The sequence below is a fragment of the Anas platyrhynchos genome, chromosome 5 (assembly GCF_047663525.1).
Source record: "Anas platyrhynchos isolate ZD024472 breed Pekin duck chromosome 5, IASCAAS_PekinDuck_T2T, whole genome shotgun sequence".
Classification (NCBI taxonomy): domain Eukaryota; kingdom Metazoa; phylum Chordata; class Aves; order Anseriformes; family Anatidae; genus Anas; species Anas platyrhynchos.
In genome coordinates, this window is record NC_092591.1 from 15,545,311 (window position 1) to 15,564,263 (window position 18,953).

At 37.6% G+C, this 18,953-nt stretch overlaps 1 long non-coding RNA gene across 2 annotated transcripts; it reads left to right on the forward strand.

Annotated features, from left to right (window-relative positions):
- Positions 1-264: 264 nt before the first annotated feature.
- LOC106017691 (uncharacterized) lies at positions 265-18,543 on the forward strand. 2 transcript variants are annotated; one of them, XR_011809521.1, is made up of 6 exons: positions 265-388; positions 880-1,017; positions 2,452-2,487; positions 15,600-15,663; positions 17,604-17,688; positions 17,956-18,543. It is a non-coding gene; the product is annotated as an uncharacterized lncRNA (long non-coding RNA). The 2 variants fall into 2 exon arrangements; XR_001191303.5 differs by lacking the exons at positions 15,600-15,663; positions 17,604-17,688; positions 17,956-18,543 and having other exon boundaries at positions 2,452-3,775.
- The last annotated feature ends 410 nt before the right edge of the window (positions 18,544-18,953 follow it).

Sequence of the window (18,953 nt, forward strand, 5' to 3'; positions counted from 1 at the left end):
GAGATCATAGTGTGACCACAATAAGTGTTTAGAAGATGATAAAAAGTTTATTGGCTATGTCGACTAGCTGCTGCCAGACCCCAGTGCTGAAAGACAAGTCTGTGGTCCATTTGTGCCTGTGCTCTGCCCAGTGCCTTGCAAGACACGGCTGGAGAGAAAGCCTGCCCTGACTGACAACAACAAAGGGTTTGCTAGTGAGTTGCCCATCCACTGTATATGCTCAGGTGTTTTGCATTCTTGAACATCATTTAAAAGCCATAAGGGAAGAGAAGAGGGGGAATGAGGAGTGTTACAGTAAGAAGTTCTGCAGTGTGCTGAGGACAGGAGACAGTGAACAGTTAGGGGACTTATTTTGAAAGGTTTCTTTTGCCTTTAGCAACCATTACAGGTACCTTTCTGTTTTAACTTTTGAAGCAATTGCTTTTTGAATCAATTGGGTTTGTAATGAAAAGTTGTAATTTTTGGTACCAATTTTTTTTGTGCTTTTTGTTACTTAAAATCTCATAGACAATGTAAGGAGGAAAAAAAATTAAGAAAGGAGACTTGCCTCTTAAGTTTGTTTGAAACCCTTTTCCCACAGGATTCATTGGTGGTAGAACAATTTGCTGATCAGAATGAGAAACAAACATAAGATGTCATGAAAAATGATAAAAAGAAAGAAACTTCAGATGAAATAGGAAGTTTTAATGCAAATCATATTTGACCTCACTCTTTTATAAGAGCTCTTCATTCTTGTGTCTCAGTGAGCTAGCATTGTGCATTGTTGCAGGACTTCAGAATTAGGGTTTTGAAGTAGTTGAAAACAATTATTACTTACAATATTAATTATGGTTATATTTTTAAGGTAAAAATGTGTGCTTTTTAACCTTGATGGGGTAGTGTGATAGGTGCATTATGGGGCAAGATAGCAGAGATGGTCACCTGGAACTGGTTTTGCCTTTGGATGTGTCATTCTTGTTGTTGGGACCTATGGCTGGGCAGCATCCTGCTCCTCCATTAGCAACACTCTTCTTTTGGGTGGGTATAGACTTTACATACATTACCACTTCTCTTATGAACTAGTTAGTTTTTGGGAAAAGGCTTCAAGTTTGAATGTACCCCTTTGCTTCCCACAAGTTTCCAACTCTGTACTTATTAGTCAGCACAACTTTCATTGTTTTATGTCATGTACAAATTGGAATTGTTTTGGCAAGAGCCTTTGACACCTCCTCTCAAGTGGGAAGTTCACTTCAGTGGTTAAACACTAGCTGGAGATCTGGGAGACTGAATCTAGTGTTTTGCTCTCCCATTGTTTTCTATATGCCTTTGGCTAAATCACTGAAGGAGGAGGAATTCATCTCATCTGGATTCAGCTGTTATGAATTAGGCATATAATCTGAGTTTGTCTATGCTCCCTCTGTGGTCAATGGAGGGAGACAGGCAACTCCAGGAGATGATTCATCCCTTTCAGAAGTGTCTGCTCTATCCAGTGATTACAGGAAGATCAGGCAACTAGCTGAGATTCATACACCTTATTTTCTGATGCATAAAATAAGTCATATTGAATCTCACACTTACTCTCTATTTTCTGGCTGTAACACAAAAAAGGGAATCCATTAAATCCATTAAAACAATGCAATACGATGTAGTTATTCAAATTACCCCCCAAAAATAAAGGGGTGGGGGGTGGGGAGGGGATAAAAATAAGACCAATCCCAATCTAGAAAGGACTGAATAATTTTTAGACCAGACCTTTTAAAGACACTTAGGAGTCTAAAGGTGTAGAAAGATGCCTCCTAAGATTTTAAAACTCCTATGACCTATAGGAATTAGGAGATAAATGATTGAAGATCTCACTAAATGCCTATCTGTGTTTGAAGTATATAAACCTATAAAACACCTTAAAACCTATAAAAACCCTGTCTCTAGTATTATTAGGGAGAGCACTATACTAAAATATATACAAGTCTCCAAATGCCATATTCCCCTGTTTCTGTGCCCCTGGCTGCTCCTGCTTCCATGCTCCACAGCTCTTGCCCCTGGCAGCAGAGGTAAGCTTGGATGAGGAGCATATGTGACACATAACACTCCAGCTCTCCCCTGCTGGTGGATAATTCATGAGGATGAGAGCTGTGGCAGGGCTGGGGAGAGAATCAGTGAATCATAACCTCCCCTCCTCTTCAGCTGAACTGTGTGGAAACTTGGCATGGTAGAGAATCTTGTACATAAACCATATTTTATTACTTGGAGTTGACAATTCAGCTGTGACTGTGTTACTGGCAAGTTATAGGCATAACACAGAAGATGTGAACTTAAGTTGTCCTTTCTTTTGGGCTGCTTTGTGTCTTTCATTCCTTGTTGAGTGTCTCCATCAAGACCAGCATGGTAAGAGTTAATGCAAGGTCTGGGAATGAATGTGGTGGAACCCTTCCTCCCTTCTGATTCTCCCTTTCCTTTCCTTTATGTGAACAGACTCGTTCGCCATCCCCAAGAGTGCAAGAGGCAAAGGTGAGAGGAAAGCTGACAAACAAGGAAAATAATCCCTTTGCCCACCCCTAGTGGAAACTCTGCTAGCTACAACATGGCAGCTGAGAGAGAACAACTTAACCCAACCAAATCTCTTTTATTATGTTCCTGTGTTTATTTTTCTGCTGTATTTATGACTTTGCATGTTGTTTTTGGTGTGGAAAGGACTCTAAAGCTGTAGATATGTGTTGTAATTATACAAATTCCTCTGCATGGAGTCTGTTAAAAAGATTGATCTATTTTTATGAGGACACACACAAATACTCATTTTGATGGACCTCATTGGCATTTATTGCAGGCCTGCCACTACTAAAATTTAAAGCCAACCTTGTAAATTTTATGGAAACTACATGCTGCAATTATTAGCCCGAAGACCTCCTGTCTCGCAGGAATGAGTCAGATTTTGCTTTCCACGTACACTGCGGTTTACACCTGAAAGAGATTAGTGGGGACCACCAGTAGCTTGAAAACCTAATCTCCAGTATTTTGTTTCCAGTTTAGCTCTGAAAGATACTCCAGGTGTTCTCATTAATTAGTCATTGTAAGTCACTGTGTCACTATTGTGCATAGAACAGCTGTTTTCTCTGTGCACTTTTTCTGCAGGAGTGTTTTAAATTAAATGTTGTTTTATATACTTCTTAATGTTTAGAAACAATTCTTATGACTGGTGAAAATGAACAAAAACAACCCCTAACAAATCAGTTTAGGAGGACAAATTCTTGAGTGTTTCCTGCAATGGTGTAATTTTACAGAGTTCTACCTGAGTGGATGATCTAGCTAAACATTGTAAGTAGATCTTGCCATTTTCTTTCTGTGGCAAAATTCCCACTAATATTAAGAACTGGCTATAAGTATTATAGACTGTATATGTTATACTTCCCCCATTATCTTATTTTATAGTCACAAACCGAGGTGGATGGAGATTAAGTGGAATAAACCTATCAATCCAACTAATCAAAAGGGAAAAATAAGATTAAGGATAGCTGGATGAGAAGTCTTAATAGTATGCAGAGTATAAATACCAGTTTGTATATTTTGTGTCTGTATACTGTCCTACACACAGCCTTTGCTAAATTTTTATTCTTTGCTTGGAACCTGTAAGTGAGATGGCCTGTTGCAAAGGACAGTTCAGTTGACAACAAGTGAAACATTATTAAAGAGGAGAACTTGGGTGGGATCTAACAACCATGAGTTATGTTTATTACGTGGCCCATTATGGTTGAGACTTCAGAAAAAAATAAATATTGATGTCAAGCCTTCTCATCCTTCATTTCAAAATAAGACTTTTTCTTTGTCAGATCATTTGAACACCAGGGGAGAAGAAGGGGAAAAATATTTGTGGATTTTTCACCTTGGTGGAATTCTCTCTCTCCCTTAGAGTATCAGTGCCGTGCCTCAGAGCTCCTGACCCTGCACCTCACTATTCCTAACACAGCAGGCCTGGCCATGTCCACTGCTGTATCCTTTACTGATGGCTATCCATACATCTTGGGACTGCTTTGAAATTTCAAAGCCTAACCCTTTCTGGGGGAAAGAACTGGAAACGTAAAAGTGAGAGAACTCGTGCTGAGATAAGAACAATTTGTTAGGTAAAGCAAAAGCTGTGCACACAAGCAAACCAAACCAAGGAATTCCTTTGCTATTTCCCATTGGTAGATGCATCCAGGAAAGCATGGCTCATCTGCATAATGGTGTCTTGGAAAGACAAACACCATCACTCTGAATGTCCATCTCTTCCTTCTTCTTTATGCCAGTTTTTATTGCTGAGCATGACACCATGTGGTATAGAATATCTCTCTGGCCAGTTTAGGTCACCTGTCCAGGCTGTGTTCCCTCCCAGCTTCTTTGGTACCCTCAGCCTCCTTGCTGGCAGGGCAGCATGAGAAGAAAAATAAAGTCCTTGGTTCTGTGTAAGCATTGCTCTGCAACAACTAAAAACAATTTATTTTCATCAAAAATCCCAAACACAACATTGTGTAAACCACTATGAAGAAAATTAACTCTAGCCAAAACTCCAGCCAAAATTATTACAAATTACCACAGAAATGCTTGAAAAAGTTCTTAGCAGTTTGGAACAGTAAGACATTTTTTCAGGATTAGAAAAGTACAGTAGTAGTCCATCTCTGCTGTGAGGAGAAAGAGTAACTCAGCAAAGCATTAGTTCATGTAGTACTTACAAATATATTTGCTGAACAGCTCAACTCTGGGACACAGCAATGCTAAGATGATAGGCTGTAGTAAAGGTATTGCAATTTCACAAAGGGATATGGGCACCCTGACCTGGTCTTTAGACAAGGAGATGATTTAAAAAAAAAAAAAAATAATTAGAAAACTTGAAAAGGCATTTTGAGAGTCCCTGACAAATGGTGGGTCTATGTATTTTTGTGAAATGCCTTAGATTAACTAAAATTAATGTCAAATCAAAAAGGTTTAATGTAAAAATTTGAAATGGAGGTAAGCCTTTGAAGGAGTGTTTTATTGTTGTCACAACACATAGAGAGAGATCTTCAAGAAAATGGAAGTTAAAATAATGGACTTTCATGGCCATGCTGGTTTACAGCAGGTTTCCCAAATGAAGCAGTTAGGCCCAAATCTGTACAGGTACTTAAATCTTAGGTGGAGGGTGGTAAGAAAGGGGGGATGATGTTGATACGAGACTTTTTAAGATGATGTGTCTGCATCTCCACAGAAAGCCCTCTTCTTACACAGGTCTGGCTTTGTGGTCTGAAGTGAGGTGCCAAAGGCCTTGATAGCTGTGAGATTTCATATACTGTCTGCTAATGGTTCAGGGTTGGTGGGCTGAGAGGGACAGATGTCCTTGGCACTGCCAGGAGCACTCAGTGGCTTGATCATGGATGCTCCTTGAATCCAAGTGGCCAATACCTCAGTTCTGAGCTCAGGCCTCGTGTTCTCCCAGAGGCCTATCCTGAGTTCTCAGAAGTCTTCAGTGTGTACTTACACACACACACACACACGATGGGTATGTTTTCCAGTTCTGCACTTTTCTGACTTTCAAGGTTGGACTTTAAGGGAAACTGCATACTGTTATGTCAATATAGATAACTCCATAGCATAAAATTATATAACTGCTCTTTTGTTGCATGCCTGTGATCTCTTGCAGGTGAAGTGGGATTAAGGCAACCTCGTGCCCTCCACTCACAATGCACAAAAACTCCTGTTGGTTGACAGTGTCCCAGTCTGTTCCTTGGACGTGTCAGTTTATGTTAATGTGTCCCCATACCAACTATTTTATTTATGCCCTTGATCTTTTCCTCACAGCCACAAGAATTATAAATGTTTAACTAAGTGGTATTTAATTTTTCACCTTGCAAATGACAACTCATATGGGGACAGACTCAAATTTTCTGCTCAATGAAACAACTACGCAGAGATTTAGCTCTTCTAAACTGAAATGCAACAAGGCATATGAGGACAGCCTTTCTTATATTTTAGAATAAAGCATATGTAGAGGACGTAGCAAAGATCCCGACTAACTCCATATATTCTTGCTGGAAAGAGGGTGATACTCTTCACTTGTCTATAGAGAGATATTGTGCTGATTTTTGGTGTCCAGTAAGCAATATTTGCTTTTTTTCCCCCTGTAGTCATGAGAAATAAATAAAACACTCTAACATGTGGGCAGGACTTCAGTGTATGAATTCTTTCCAAGTTTTTTTTTTTTTTTTTTTTTTTTTTTTTTCAAAATTTTTGATTCACCTTGAATAGTTTCTCCTTGGAATATGATACTCCTTTCCTTATAAAAGAATGGATAGGGAATCTGTTTGTAATAAACACTCTTCTAATGTAATAAATTTAGCAAGTAGCTTGATTCTAATTGAATGCATCATAGTTGCTTTGAAACAAAGCAAGTTGTTTGTGCTTTTTCTCTGATTTCAGAAGTAGCTGTGTCTACATAAAATGTCTCTAACTTGCAAGTAGTCAAGATATTAAAATGTGAAAAATGCAAATAGAATTTGCACCATAATGTGCTTTAATTTGATTTGACATTAGATTTCTGCTCTTCATCTTTTATGATAGCTATTGAAAAGATGTAATTTTATTTTGAAGACTTAAATTTTACCTTTGGTATGTTCCAATAGATGGAAATTGAGGAGGGAAAAGTTATAGTGCCGAGTTGTGGACACATGCAAATTAAGTTTTGACTTTGATTATATTTTTTTGCACTTGCTATTTGAGATGTGCACTCATTCTATTTTTCTTTTCGGTGAATATTTATCCTGATGGCTATCGCTAAATAATTGCTTGGTGTCTAAAGCTCTTTTCATATGACGGGCAATTCAAAACCTTGATCAAGGTCAATTGTTAAGGTGTCGCAATCTGAAAATTTAATCATCACCAAGAGTAAAATGATACTCAGAATTATGCCTTTAAGAAAAGCCACTATTTACCAAGGAAAGTGTTTTTTATATCCAGTGATCATAGTAATTTCTAAAGTGGAGCATCTTAGAATTTTCTTTGACTTATTCACTTGAGAAAAGGGCTGTCTATTCATTCACTCAGGAAATTCTAGACAGCTAGTCAGAAAAAATAAAAATAAAAAAAAAATCTGGTCTGATCAAGAGTAACTCAGGTTTTGCCTACAACTTGAACAAACTTGGTGCCCTAACCACAGCTTGGTCTGTTTCATAAACTTATAATACATTTCAAGTCCTTGCCCAAAACTGGCCCCCAGCTGAATACATGAATTCACAACCACATTTGGTAAGACTAGTGTGAAATTATGCAAGCTGGAATGTGGTCTTCCATGGAGCTAGTAACTCCTCACAGATCCAACTTCAGTTCATCTGGGATCACAATAGCATCTAGTGATGCAAGTATTTCCCATACAACAGACATTTTTATTTGGTTTGTCTGACAATTTTCTGAACCCAACTCTGCAATAGCTCAAGATTTCTGATAGTTATTTTCGTGCATGAAATAGGTAAATGGGAATTCTATTTGGCATCTGTAGCAATTAATTTAGATATACAAGTGCCTTTGACATAACAGCATGACTTGTGGGTTTGTTCATAGGGATGACAAGAGCCTCTTTCTAGCTGGGGAGCTGCACATCATTTGATAATGGTTGTGTTGCAACTGGAGCAGTGCTGTCACATTTTATGGTGCAGTCCCTCACAAAATGGTGTGGAAAGCACAGGAAGGTCAACATCCTCATACATGTGATGACATGATTGCTTACACAGGATCTCAAAAACAGTGCAGACTTCACTTGCTTCAGTTGTTGTCCCAATGTAAATCCAATGCTCCATCCAGTGGAAATCCAAGGTCTGGCGTATCTAGAGGCTATGTATTATTTCAATAACAATAATAGCAATTTGTTAGGTTATCTAGTAAAGAACAAGGTCCCCAAAACCTTCCTGAAATGATCTCAGGTGCTTAGTGAGTATATCTCAAGTTCCCCATATTTTTTTTTATTTATTTCTTTTTATTTTTAAAGATGTGCTCCCTGATTGTCATGTCAAAAACTCAACAGCAGAATGTTCCTCAGTGGATATTGAGTCTTCACCCACAGCTCCTGGGCTTCCTAAAGCTTTTCATAGCTTTTTTGATTCTTTTTTATTATTGTTTATTTTTTTTTGATTCCTTTTATAACTCAGAGAAGGCAGAACAGCAGAGCAACAAGACAGCAACTATTAGATAAATACCCAAGATGCCACTGCAAATAACAAGCAAAACTGAAGGCTACATGGAAAGACACTTTACAAAAATAGCACTAATATACTTGTTCCTAGTTTTTAAGGGTCTGCTTCTGGATAAAGACATGGGGACCTCATCTACTAGGTACTCTACATAAGACGTCTTTATTCAGGCTAGTACCAATTTTATTAGCACCTTTCAGTCAGACACATGATTACAGCTTATGGATGTATATCCAAAACAACTTAGATATTACACTTGGTTGTGGTAGTGTGCAATGCAAAACATTTTCAAAATCTTGCATCAAAAATGATATCAAATATTTCAAGAAATTTGTAAATAGTTCCATGCTGTTACAACTGTTCAGCTATCAGGTCTTGAAGATGGTAGTCAAAGCTTGCTTATTGTTCCTATTTTTATTTTTTTTAATTCATTTTTTTTTTAAATTAAATTCAGCAGTAGCACTTAGAATGAAAACCATCATGCTTGTAAAGTAGAAAAAATGTAGAAATTAGATTGCTCTAATGGCACAGAATTAAGACAAAAGCCTCATCAACTCAGAGACCTCACAAACTTCTATCTTTGGTGTGAAAAGGAGACTTGACTCACCACAATCCCAGCTGATCTAACTTCCCTCTCAAAGTGGGACCTATTTTCACTTCTTTGTCAAGTTCTGAAGATCAACAGGTATGGAGAAGCTATTATCTTTCTGGTCAATACATTTCAGTGTTTTGTGATTTTTTTTTCTTGTATCTAACTGAAGTTTCCTTTACTGCAACTTGTGTTTGTTGCCTCTTGTCCTTTTCTGTGCACATCTAGGAAGCGCATACAGTTATCATTCACTGCCCAAAGAGTGCTCTTTATATCAAAAGCATCATCACTTTAAATCTTTTCCTTTCTGTAACGTGCCATTAAATATGTGTGAGTGGGAGGGGGCAGAAGAAGGAGGGACAGGGAAATACAAGATTTTTTTAAAATATGGTTTCCTCTAAAGGTCAAAAAGGCTGTGCTGGGTGGACCTCTGAAAGCACTGGATCTCTTTTCTTCACAGAAATATGGCATCTCTGTTTGTAAATATGGGCATTAAAAACCAGTGAATACTAAATCTCTTGACTTGCCCGAAGTCACAAAAGAAATTAATCAAATCAAGAGCCCCAATTACCTGCTTCAGTTTTCATTTTATGCTACAAAGTCACCCTTCATTTAAAAGCAATTGAGATCGGAGTATTTGAAATGTTTCTGCAACTGTTTTTTCTTATTGTCCCACTTCTGAAACATTGCTCCAAATACTTTTAGCTTGAAACCTAAAAACACATCAACAGCTATGAAAGACTTTCTTCTGAAAAAAAAAAAAAAAAAAAGTGTTTCATTTTCTTTAGGGTTATTTATTTATTTATTTCCCCCTTTGGTAGCCGTTCAACCATTTTTACTAGGCCACTTCTTGCCACCTTAAATTAAATTCATAAAAATGTCAGAACTCAAGTGATCAAAATTTTCTTCTCATCCACACTGTGCTTCTATAGGGATTTTTTCCCCAGATGATGTTATTTAAAGATGACTATTGACAATAAATTTATTGCTTGCAGCACTCCAAATGTGTGATGTCTTTTCCTTCACTTTCCTGACATGATTCTTGCAACTTTTTCCCTTTCTGGGAAAATATTGCCACCCACAAAGCACTTTTCTCCATTTAGAAGAAGTTCTGTGGTCCCTCCCATGAGAGGGTCATGTAAGGTAAAGCTTTGAGACAAAAAGTCAGATCATGTCCATAGTAAGTAGGAACGAGAATCATATTTGATTTAGTAGTCTGTTTCCTTTCCTTGGTCTTTGAATTATATTGTTTTTTAGCAACTGAAGTTTGTTGTCATGGCCCCGTAAATTGTTGTGGTATGAAAAAAGCAGCCATATGACCCTCAGCCTACCATTGTAAGTACAAAACGTAGAGGTATTAATATGAAAACAAAATGGTTTTGCATGCACTATTTTGTACTTTACGAGAATTGTTGTATTCTGAAAGCAAGACTATAACAGTGCTTCCAACACTTCTGATATTATTACAAGTCTCATGACGTTTGGTGTTTTTCCTTCGAACGCCGGCTCCTAGAGACATCTCATTACCTGTGATTCTCAGCTTTCATTGAAAAGGGATGCTTTTAGCTCTTGTGGTTACAGAGAAAAACATGCAAGTCTGAGCCCCAAAGACTTAAAAAATAGAAGGCAAAGGACAAAAATTCTTAAAATTCCAGTTTTTAAATTAATGTTACAGTCTTTGGGTCTGACACAGGAATTCTGGGTTTTTGAGGCTGGCAGTAGATCTATTAAGTTCATGGGTTATTATTTTTTAAATAAATTTCATACCTATTTGTAACTATAAAAGACAGATTTTATAATCTTTATGCTTGCTATTCAAGATCGAAGGCTTGTAAGACTGACTTGAAAGGTGCTGAGCCTTCACGATGCAACCATGGATGAGCTGGGTAAGTAGGGTATTCATGTGACCAGTAGAGATTTCTGCCCTGGAGTATTTCTCTATCTATGAATATAACATATGAAAACATTACCAGGATATTTCATAAGCTTATTTTGAACATAGTATGTGTTTGTAGCACTTTCTGGTGTCATATGTTATGATAGGAGAATCCTTTAATTTTGGCCATGTATTCACAGCTGCATAGGAATAGCAAAGGAATGGGTGGGGAGAGAGTGATAAAGAGAGTGATAAGCATAACAGATCTATTTGCAAGATATTTTGAAATGTTTCAATTCCTTTTCTGTGAAAAGTGATTGGAATACTTTGTGCTAATTAGAGGGCTTACAAAAAACAAACAAACAAACAAAAAACATCACAAATATGATGCTCAGTTCCTGAAGGACTCGTTTTTTGGCCTCCAAGAAGAGAACAAAACCAGTTCCATGTGCCTGAGGTGTTTTGTTATGAGGCATGAACAGCAACCAGCAAGAAATACAGAACAAACAGCTTGCAAATGATAAACACTTAGGAGTGTATTTGTCTTCAAATATAAAAATACTTTGGAAGTAACTTTGATCAGAAAATTCATAAGTTACAACAGTGTGTTACTATTTTAACATTTTATCATTTACTCATCCATCCATGTTTATAGTTTACCAATCAATATTTAACTCAGCTTACGCTCCCACCACATTTTATTTATACTTATGTATCTGAATCAGATAAAGCTTTTAGAGCTATGTGCTAAATTCTAGTCATGCAGTTTGTTTGTTTGTTTGTTTATTTATTTATTGGTGTGTGTGTGTGATTTCCTTGAAGAACCAAGGAACTGAAACAGATGAACAGAAAAAAGTTTAAAAATAATTTCTTGCTAGAAAATGACACATTCAAATATCTCAATAGAATTGGCTCCAAATAAAATGCATTTCATCTTTTCTAGGTTTTTTCTACCAATATAACCATAGCTTGTTTTTAAAAATGGACTTGTAGTTTAGGCAATGCCAAACCAAACAGAGCTGGCTACAGTGTTTTGATCATTTTCTCTGGCCCACACAAAAGCCTATCTACTGTATTTATTACAAGAGCTCCCCAGGGCTGGTCAGAAATGTTGTGTTCACCATGTAACTCATTTTGTTTCACAAACATCAATTAAGAAGCAGACCTTCACTCCCTGCTACCTCTTTACCTCTTCCCCTCGTGAGTTTTGCATCTTAAATAAGTGGTCAAGGGAAAAAATGTAGAAGAAAACTTTCTTATATATGCATGCATATATATGTGTGTGTGTGCATGTGTGTATATGTATGTGTACATGTATTTCAGAGAAGTTATGTTACACTTCTGTGTAACTACTCTCTCCTGTACAGAAAGGCATTGTCAGATGTGGCAGAGTTCTCCCAGCACCGTTGCTCACTGGTGCTGATGAAGATGATGGGCTGCCACCACAGCTCTTTGTACACTGGTTAGGTCAAACATCTGTAGTGACAGCAGACAAAAAGCTTATAATATTTTCTGTATGGTGCAACCAGGAGGAAGCTCTTCCCCATGCTGTGATTTGACCATACAGCCTCATACTCCCTCCTTTCTCTCCCTCATGGGGTTACCTCTGGGCTCTGTGTGAAGCATCACTTGCAGTTACCACTCAGGGGAAATCACATTTCAGGATCAAATTTCTACACAACCACTTACACCCAGGTGCAAGAAAATCCCATTGCTTCTCTACTCTGCTTTCCATTTCCCCTTACTAACTTTGTTTTGTGCTCTTAATATATTAACATACTAGGGTTTGCTGTATTAAAATAAACTATTTGACTAAATTTCCAAGTAGTTAATCCCATTTTTTTTTTATTGGATTTGAAATGGATTTGTCAAGGAAAGAGTATTGCTGCAATTTATGAATGCACTGCAGTGCATTTAGGAGACAACTGTCTCTGCATTTGGAACAGGAAATGTTAAATGGAAATTGAGAGAGAATTTGTAAGATTTATTTTCCACTACTGCAGCCTTCAAGAGCTTGATCTGAAAAATAGATTATTCCTTTTTCTCCTTGTGTCTAGGAGACAATGCTATAATTTTTTAATAAAGATCATATAGCCTTGGAAAGCCATTTAACAAGCTTCCTTGGGATATTACAGTGCAAGTAAAGTTCGTCTATGAAAAAATCTTAAATGTGGAAAATAATTTTAAATTTTGGACAAGCTGTGGTTCACTTATTTGATTTTTTTTTTTTTTTATGAAGTTACAAAATAGATGTTGTCCCCAAATACCCTGATCTGCAATGATTAAATTCAGTCTTGTGTGGAGGCCTGGCACAAATCCTTTGCATCATAACTTACTGATTTATTTTGCTTGGAAAGTAACTGTGGTCCTGAACTTGTCCCTGTTTAAGTCCAAATGACTTCCATGGTAGCTGGATTAGGCCTTATAGATTGTGTGATTAAAAAATGAAATCTGCTTTGAATAAACTATGCTGGGTCCAGGACATGGTTGGGCATGGCTGGGCAGGCATGGATGTAAAATATATTTTTATTTTCAGAGCAGCTGCAACATGCCTTGAGGTAGACCCCAGCCCCATGCCTGCTGTGGGAGGGCTGCAAGACCAGGCAAAAAACAGCCTGGCAGCTCCCAGGCAAAGCTTCTTGTTTCCATCTGTTTGGGCAGGAATCCCGCATGGGGTGGCTGCTGGGGAGGGCAGGAGGGAGGAGAGGGGTGACCAAGTGAAAACCCTAAGGCACCTTGGCTTCAGGGCAGGACAGGGGGAGGTGAGAAGCATCAAGGCTGTGTGGCCCACGTGTGGGAGCCAGGCACTGTTTTGGGGATCTTCAGGGGTGATCCAAATTCTGAAATCTCACGATCCCCTCTGGCCTCCAACAGGGCTGTGCACTACGCACTGATTTACTGTCAGTCACACGTTTCTTCCTTCCCTGTCCTCTGGGTTGGATTATGTCATTGTGCCAGGGCATTAACCTCTGAGTTTTTTGCATCTAAATTTATTTTATTTTGGGTTTTTCTTCCCTTCTAATATTACAGCTTTGCCTCTAGTTTATAAATATTCCATTTAAGGAACTATTTAGCAGCAACAACATTCCTGAGTTCAATCCAAGGATTGAGCTAATTATGGCTCCCCTTCAAAAATCCGTCTTTAACTCCCCTACCCCCTCCCGCCCTGCCTTCTCTCTGCTGTGGTCAGAGACACTGAAGATAATAAAGAGCAAGAAACTCCTACCTAAATAAACAGATTAATTAATTGGATGCTCTGTCTCTCACAGATTAGCAAATCCCAGTCTTGCAATCCTTATTTATGTGAGTCATCCTGCTGAGTGGAAATACTTGTGTAAATAAAACCCTGGTTTTTGAGAATTATATTCAAAACCCATAAAATCCAGGAGGATTTTTTTCAGCAGTTTCCATAAATGGTAAAAGGAAGAGTGGCAAGTAATATTTTAGTAATTCCTTAGCTAATTAAAGCATCTGGTGATAAATATATTAAATAACATTCCTTCTCTTGCAACCACATAACTGCTGCACTAATTCTTCACTTTTGCATCCAAGAAAAAGCATGTCAAAGTATCCTTGGAGAAAAAAAAAAAAAAAAAAAAAAAGCCTCTTCTGTTTATAGGCAGCACAGTTCCACATTCTTGGTATATGGAACACCAAATGTCCTGGGATAGCCAGCATCCTGGCAGGGAGCCATGCATCTTATTATATAGTAGGAGAGCCAAATTTCCTCCTGCACAGTATGTCTATAAATAAAGTGCTTCTTCCACAAGCAATTAAATTGAAGCATTTTTCCAACCAGCATGCAAATACAGTTTTTGTTTCTTACTGCAAGTAATAGCCAATTTGTGATATTAGTTTAAGGTCAGAATTATTTTAATGATGATATTAAAATACCTTCTCCCCAGCTTGCGTGGGGATGATTAAAAAAAAAAAAAAAGCGAAAAGTTTTCTTGAAAGGACATTTCTTCACTTTTAAAGGATCTGGCATAAAGAAGGCATCCTTCAACTGTATAGGCTGTCTGCGATTAAAGTGTTATATGTAAGTCTCAGCAGGAATCTAGAGTTAATTGTTAAGGGTTGCTATTCTAGCCTTGAGACTGTTTGCAGTCAGCCTGTAACTTCTTTGGGGCATCTCTGCAGTTTATTTACACAGCTTCTTGCAAGACAACCACATTTTTTTTTCCAATGTCTCTAAGGAGATACTGGAAAATAAATTAATACTATATAATTCTTAATCTAAGATATGGGTATCAGTAAACTTATTGAGATGCTCTTACTTGTCACTTTTATTCAGAACATGAGGTTGAATATTTATGGGGCTGAGTAATGGGGTCTTTGGTGTAATGAAGAGAACAGGTTAGGGCACCTTCATCTGATTGTTTTGGTAGCTTAAATTTAATGGCAACAGTAAGTCTTAGAAGGCATCTTTGCTTTTCAGCAAAGTATTGTGGTATTCTGCAGAATAGTGCCACATTACCCCTTTCATGGGTGAGGGCCAAAAGGAATCTGGAACGGTACTGTTTCATTCAGCTTGAAAAACTGACAAAATTAGAATATTCCAACATACAAAGTCCATCTTATTCATGAAAGACTTCATTTCATTACAAATGCTTCGAGACGATAGGAAGACAAGGGCTTGCTTTTGTCCCTTGCAAATCTCCAGTCACCATATAAAATAATTACATATTTGGAAATTCTTAGCTTAGAATCACAGAATGGCTGAGGTTGGAAGGGACCTCTGGAGGTCATCTTTTCCACCCTCTCCTAGCACAAGGAGGGCCAACTTAAGCAGGCTGTTCAGAACCATGGCTTTTGAATATTTACAGAAAAGGAGACTCCACAACCTCTCTGGGCAAGAAGTTCTCCTTACAAGAAAAATCTCTTTCTAATTTTTGTTTGTTATTGGTTTTTTTGTTCCCGTTTATTGAGAAAGAACCATTTCAAGCTACTTTTTTCTTGTCTCTCCCAGAACAAAATCCATGTGGCTTTTCTACTCAACATCCCTTCCTCTCCTTTATGAAAGCTCTTCACATGTAAGTAGTATCTCCCACATAGAACTAATTCCAGAAGGAAATGTTTGTAGTAGTTGCATCCCATATAATAAGAAGGATGAAGAAGTTATGATGTTTAATCAGAGATGGAAATTAGATTTTTCACATTGCAGTTAGAGGTATTATTAGGAAGAGCTTTGAAAATATGCTGACAATAATATTGAACATTGGGAAAAAAAGTAGTATTTTTCTCTCTGATTACTCTCTGATGAAAAAATGTTTTTTAAAGTATTTTGATCTAGTGTGTGTGGAATGGTTTCTCTGTAGCTTTGCCTTTGCCTCACACTTTGAATGGTAGCCAGAAAGGTGTCATACATAGATGTAAATGGGGCCATCTTTTCTTAAGACAAAGTATGTTCTTAAATAATAAATGATCCTGGCAAGTTGTTTATTACCAGCAGTTAATGATCTGTTTATTAGTTAAAGTCTGTGGCTGTTAACACTCTAACAAATCAGTTCACTCTGTTAAACATCAATTTTGAGTACATTATTGGTATTAACCATACAACGAACTAGAACTGTTGCAGACAGTTGATTTTATTGCTACAGCAGAATTATATAATAGGAGGCAAAGGTGTTCAATAGGATGCCAGTGTTCTTGAAAAGAAAAACAAATTAGATTACAGTTGTTTGTACTGGTTAACAACTGGCTTTTATTCATAGTGAATGTGTATTCTGTTTTCCCAAATGTGTCTCAAGTAGGAACAGTTTGAAGTCTGAAATTCTGTAATTTCCATGTTTTTAATACTGTAAGGATTACTTTTGTTTATGTGCATATACTTTAGAAAGAAATATTTGGTGGCCTTAGAAATTAGCCTCCTAGAATATGTAAGGGATGAATAGCTTGCTTTAAAAGATTGCTCAGAAACCCAATTCTGCTAACACCACTTGTTTGTCTGAACAACTGGCATGAGATCAACTGGTTTTCCAGACTAGTTGTAGCTACTGGGAGGAATAGGCAGAGACAGAGTTTGAAGACGCTGGTGTTGGATCTGCATTAAGCCGTGCTTCACTTACATCATGTTAAATTCCCACAAGTGTCTTCAACAAAATCAAGTTCCAAATGGAAGACCTCAGCTATTAGGTGATCTTGATGAGAATACTTGGTTTTGAGTGGAATGATGCTGAACACGGTTTTGGCTCTGCCTACTCCCAAACCATAAAATACACGTATTGCAATTTTGCATCTGATCAGGAAACTAAGTTGTAAAAGTAGGTTCACTCCTAGGGCTCAAATAGTGGTAATAAGTCTGGCAAGGCTGGATAAATAGGTGTGAGAATTACATTCCAACCCACAAATTCAAGAGTTCAGATCTGTTCTTGCAATTTTGGCCCACTTCTCATAAAAGGTAGCTCTGATACTTTCAACATTTAGAAATAATCCTCTGATACATTAGCAGAAAGTAATCCCCAAAAGCTTTTCTCTAAAATGTTTCAGAAATACCTTTTTTTTTTTTTTTCAATCTGCCTGACAGCTAAAATGTTCTTAGTTTTTCTCTAATTTGAATCAATAAAATTGATTGATTTTTAATGCAAATCATTATATAGACCAAAACCTTTTTCTCTGTTCTAGAATATCTTGTTTTCATTTAATTTGAATCTTTCTTAAACGGGTTGAACTCAGCTAAAATGTTAAAACAGCCATCAGTGTTTCATAGTGCTCAACTAGTGTAAAAGCTATCTCAAAATAACATTTTAAAATAAATCATGCTGACTTTATATTGATAATCTGCAATTTGCTTGAGGTAGAACACAGTACTTGAAAATGTGTTCAACTGCCACAGCTTCAACTGTAGTGTAAAGGGTCAATACAGAACAAGGATTCAGTAACAAAAGTGACTCTTTGGACCCTGCACAGCAGGATGTCTAGCAGAGCTTTCTGTAATGGTATTAAAGTGTTTGGCTCTTTTTATGTTTGCCAGCCTATTTACTGCCCTGTTGAACAAGGAGGAATAGGAGGACCTGTGGTTTACCCCCAGTGTCAACAACAAGATAATTTGCCTAAGAGTAAGTATGGATTTCTTGAGAGTTCTAATTCCCCCAGAGGTCCTGTGGTTTTCATCTATTCCTGCAATTAACCTGTTATCACGCGGGAAGGTATTTGTAATGTAATCTGAATTAAAACCTGAACCAACACCTGTTAAAATCAAAGGTTCTGAAGATTTGTTGAAATTCTCTTGCTGTCAGTTCGGTGCCAGCATAGCTTTTTTGGGGGCTTGAGCTTCTCCCATGCACAGCTGACCTGTCACAGTGGGCTTGTCTGTCCTGTTCCAGAGCAGTCCCAGAAAACAAAGTGACAGCAAACTGAGAAGGGACGAGCTCAGCTCTCACCTTTGCTAGACAATGGCACAGACTTTCCCAGCTGCCTCTGGGAACACTGAATCATATCTTAATCTGGCAAAGCATGTGGAATTTATAGACCAACAATATGAAAGTGATCTTAGCTGGAGACACGTCGCTCGTTGTAGCCCTTGAGGATTACTGACTGCAGCTGAAAGTTCCTCTGGTTGGCATTCTGAATTACTTAATTCAAGGGGTGCATTATGGACACAGCATGCTTACACAAAGTCCAAATCATCCGAGGGAAAAAATCTGTGGCAATGGCTGTTTGAGCTGATTTTTAGTGCTATAAATTCGAATGCACTGACACTTGCGTCTTGCCTGAAATGTAATGATCTCTTCTGTATGTATATTTGTACATGTTCATGTATTACAGCCTTGTCTTGGAGGCATGAATGTTAAATGTGATTTTTTTTTTTTTCTTTCTCCAACCTGAACAACTTTTACTGACCCTTACTCTACCCTATTTATATAGTGCTACATAGCAAAGAGTGCTTTTAATAGAAAAACCTCGGAGTTGTTTCTGGTAGTAAGTATTTTTTCTTTTCCATTTATGCATTGCTATACAATGCATAGCCAATTGCCAAAACAATAAGCTTTCCCTCTATTTTTATTTTCCTTCAAGCTGAAAGATCAAGGTTCCATTTAAATCACACTGAATGAACACTGCAAATAACACATCAGAGAAAAGCACAGGTTTTACCAGTCAGGCCTGAGAATGTTTGAAATCAGCCCTCAGTTTCAAATGACTGGCAGATAGCATCCAGGCTGGAAGAGCAGCAGTAGGGTAAGCGGGGTGTTGTGTAGGCTGAGGGGGGTTAATATGACTTGAACAAATGCCAAAATTATGTGACTTTATGCCATAATTGGACATAGTATTTAAATAATGACTAGCATCTTTAATATTGCAGAAACCCTCAGAGCACAATAGT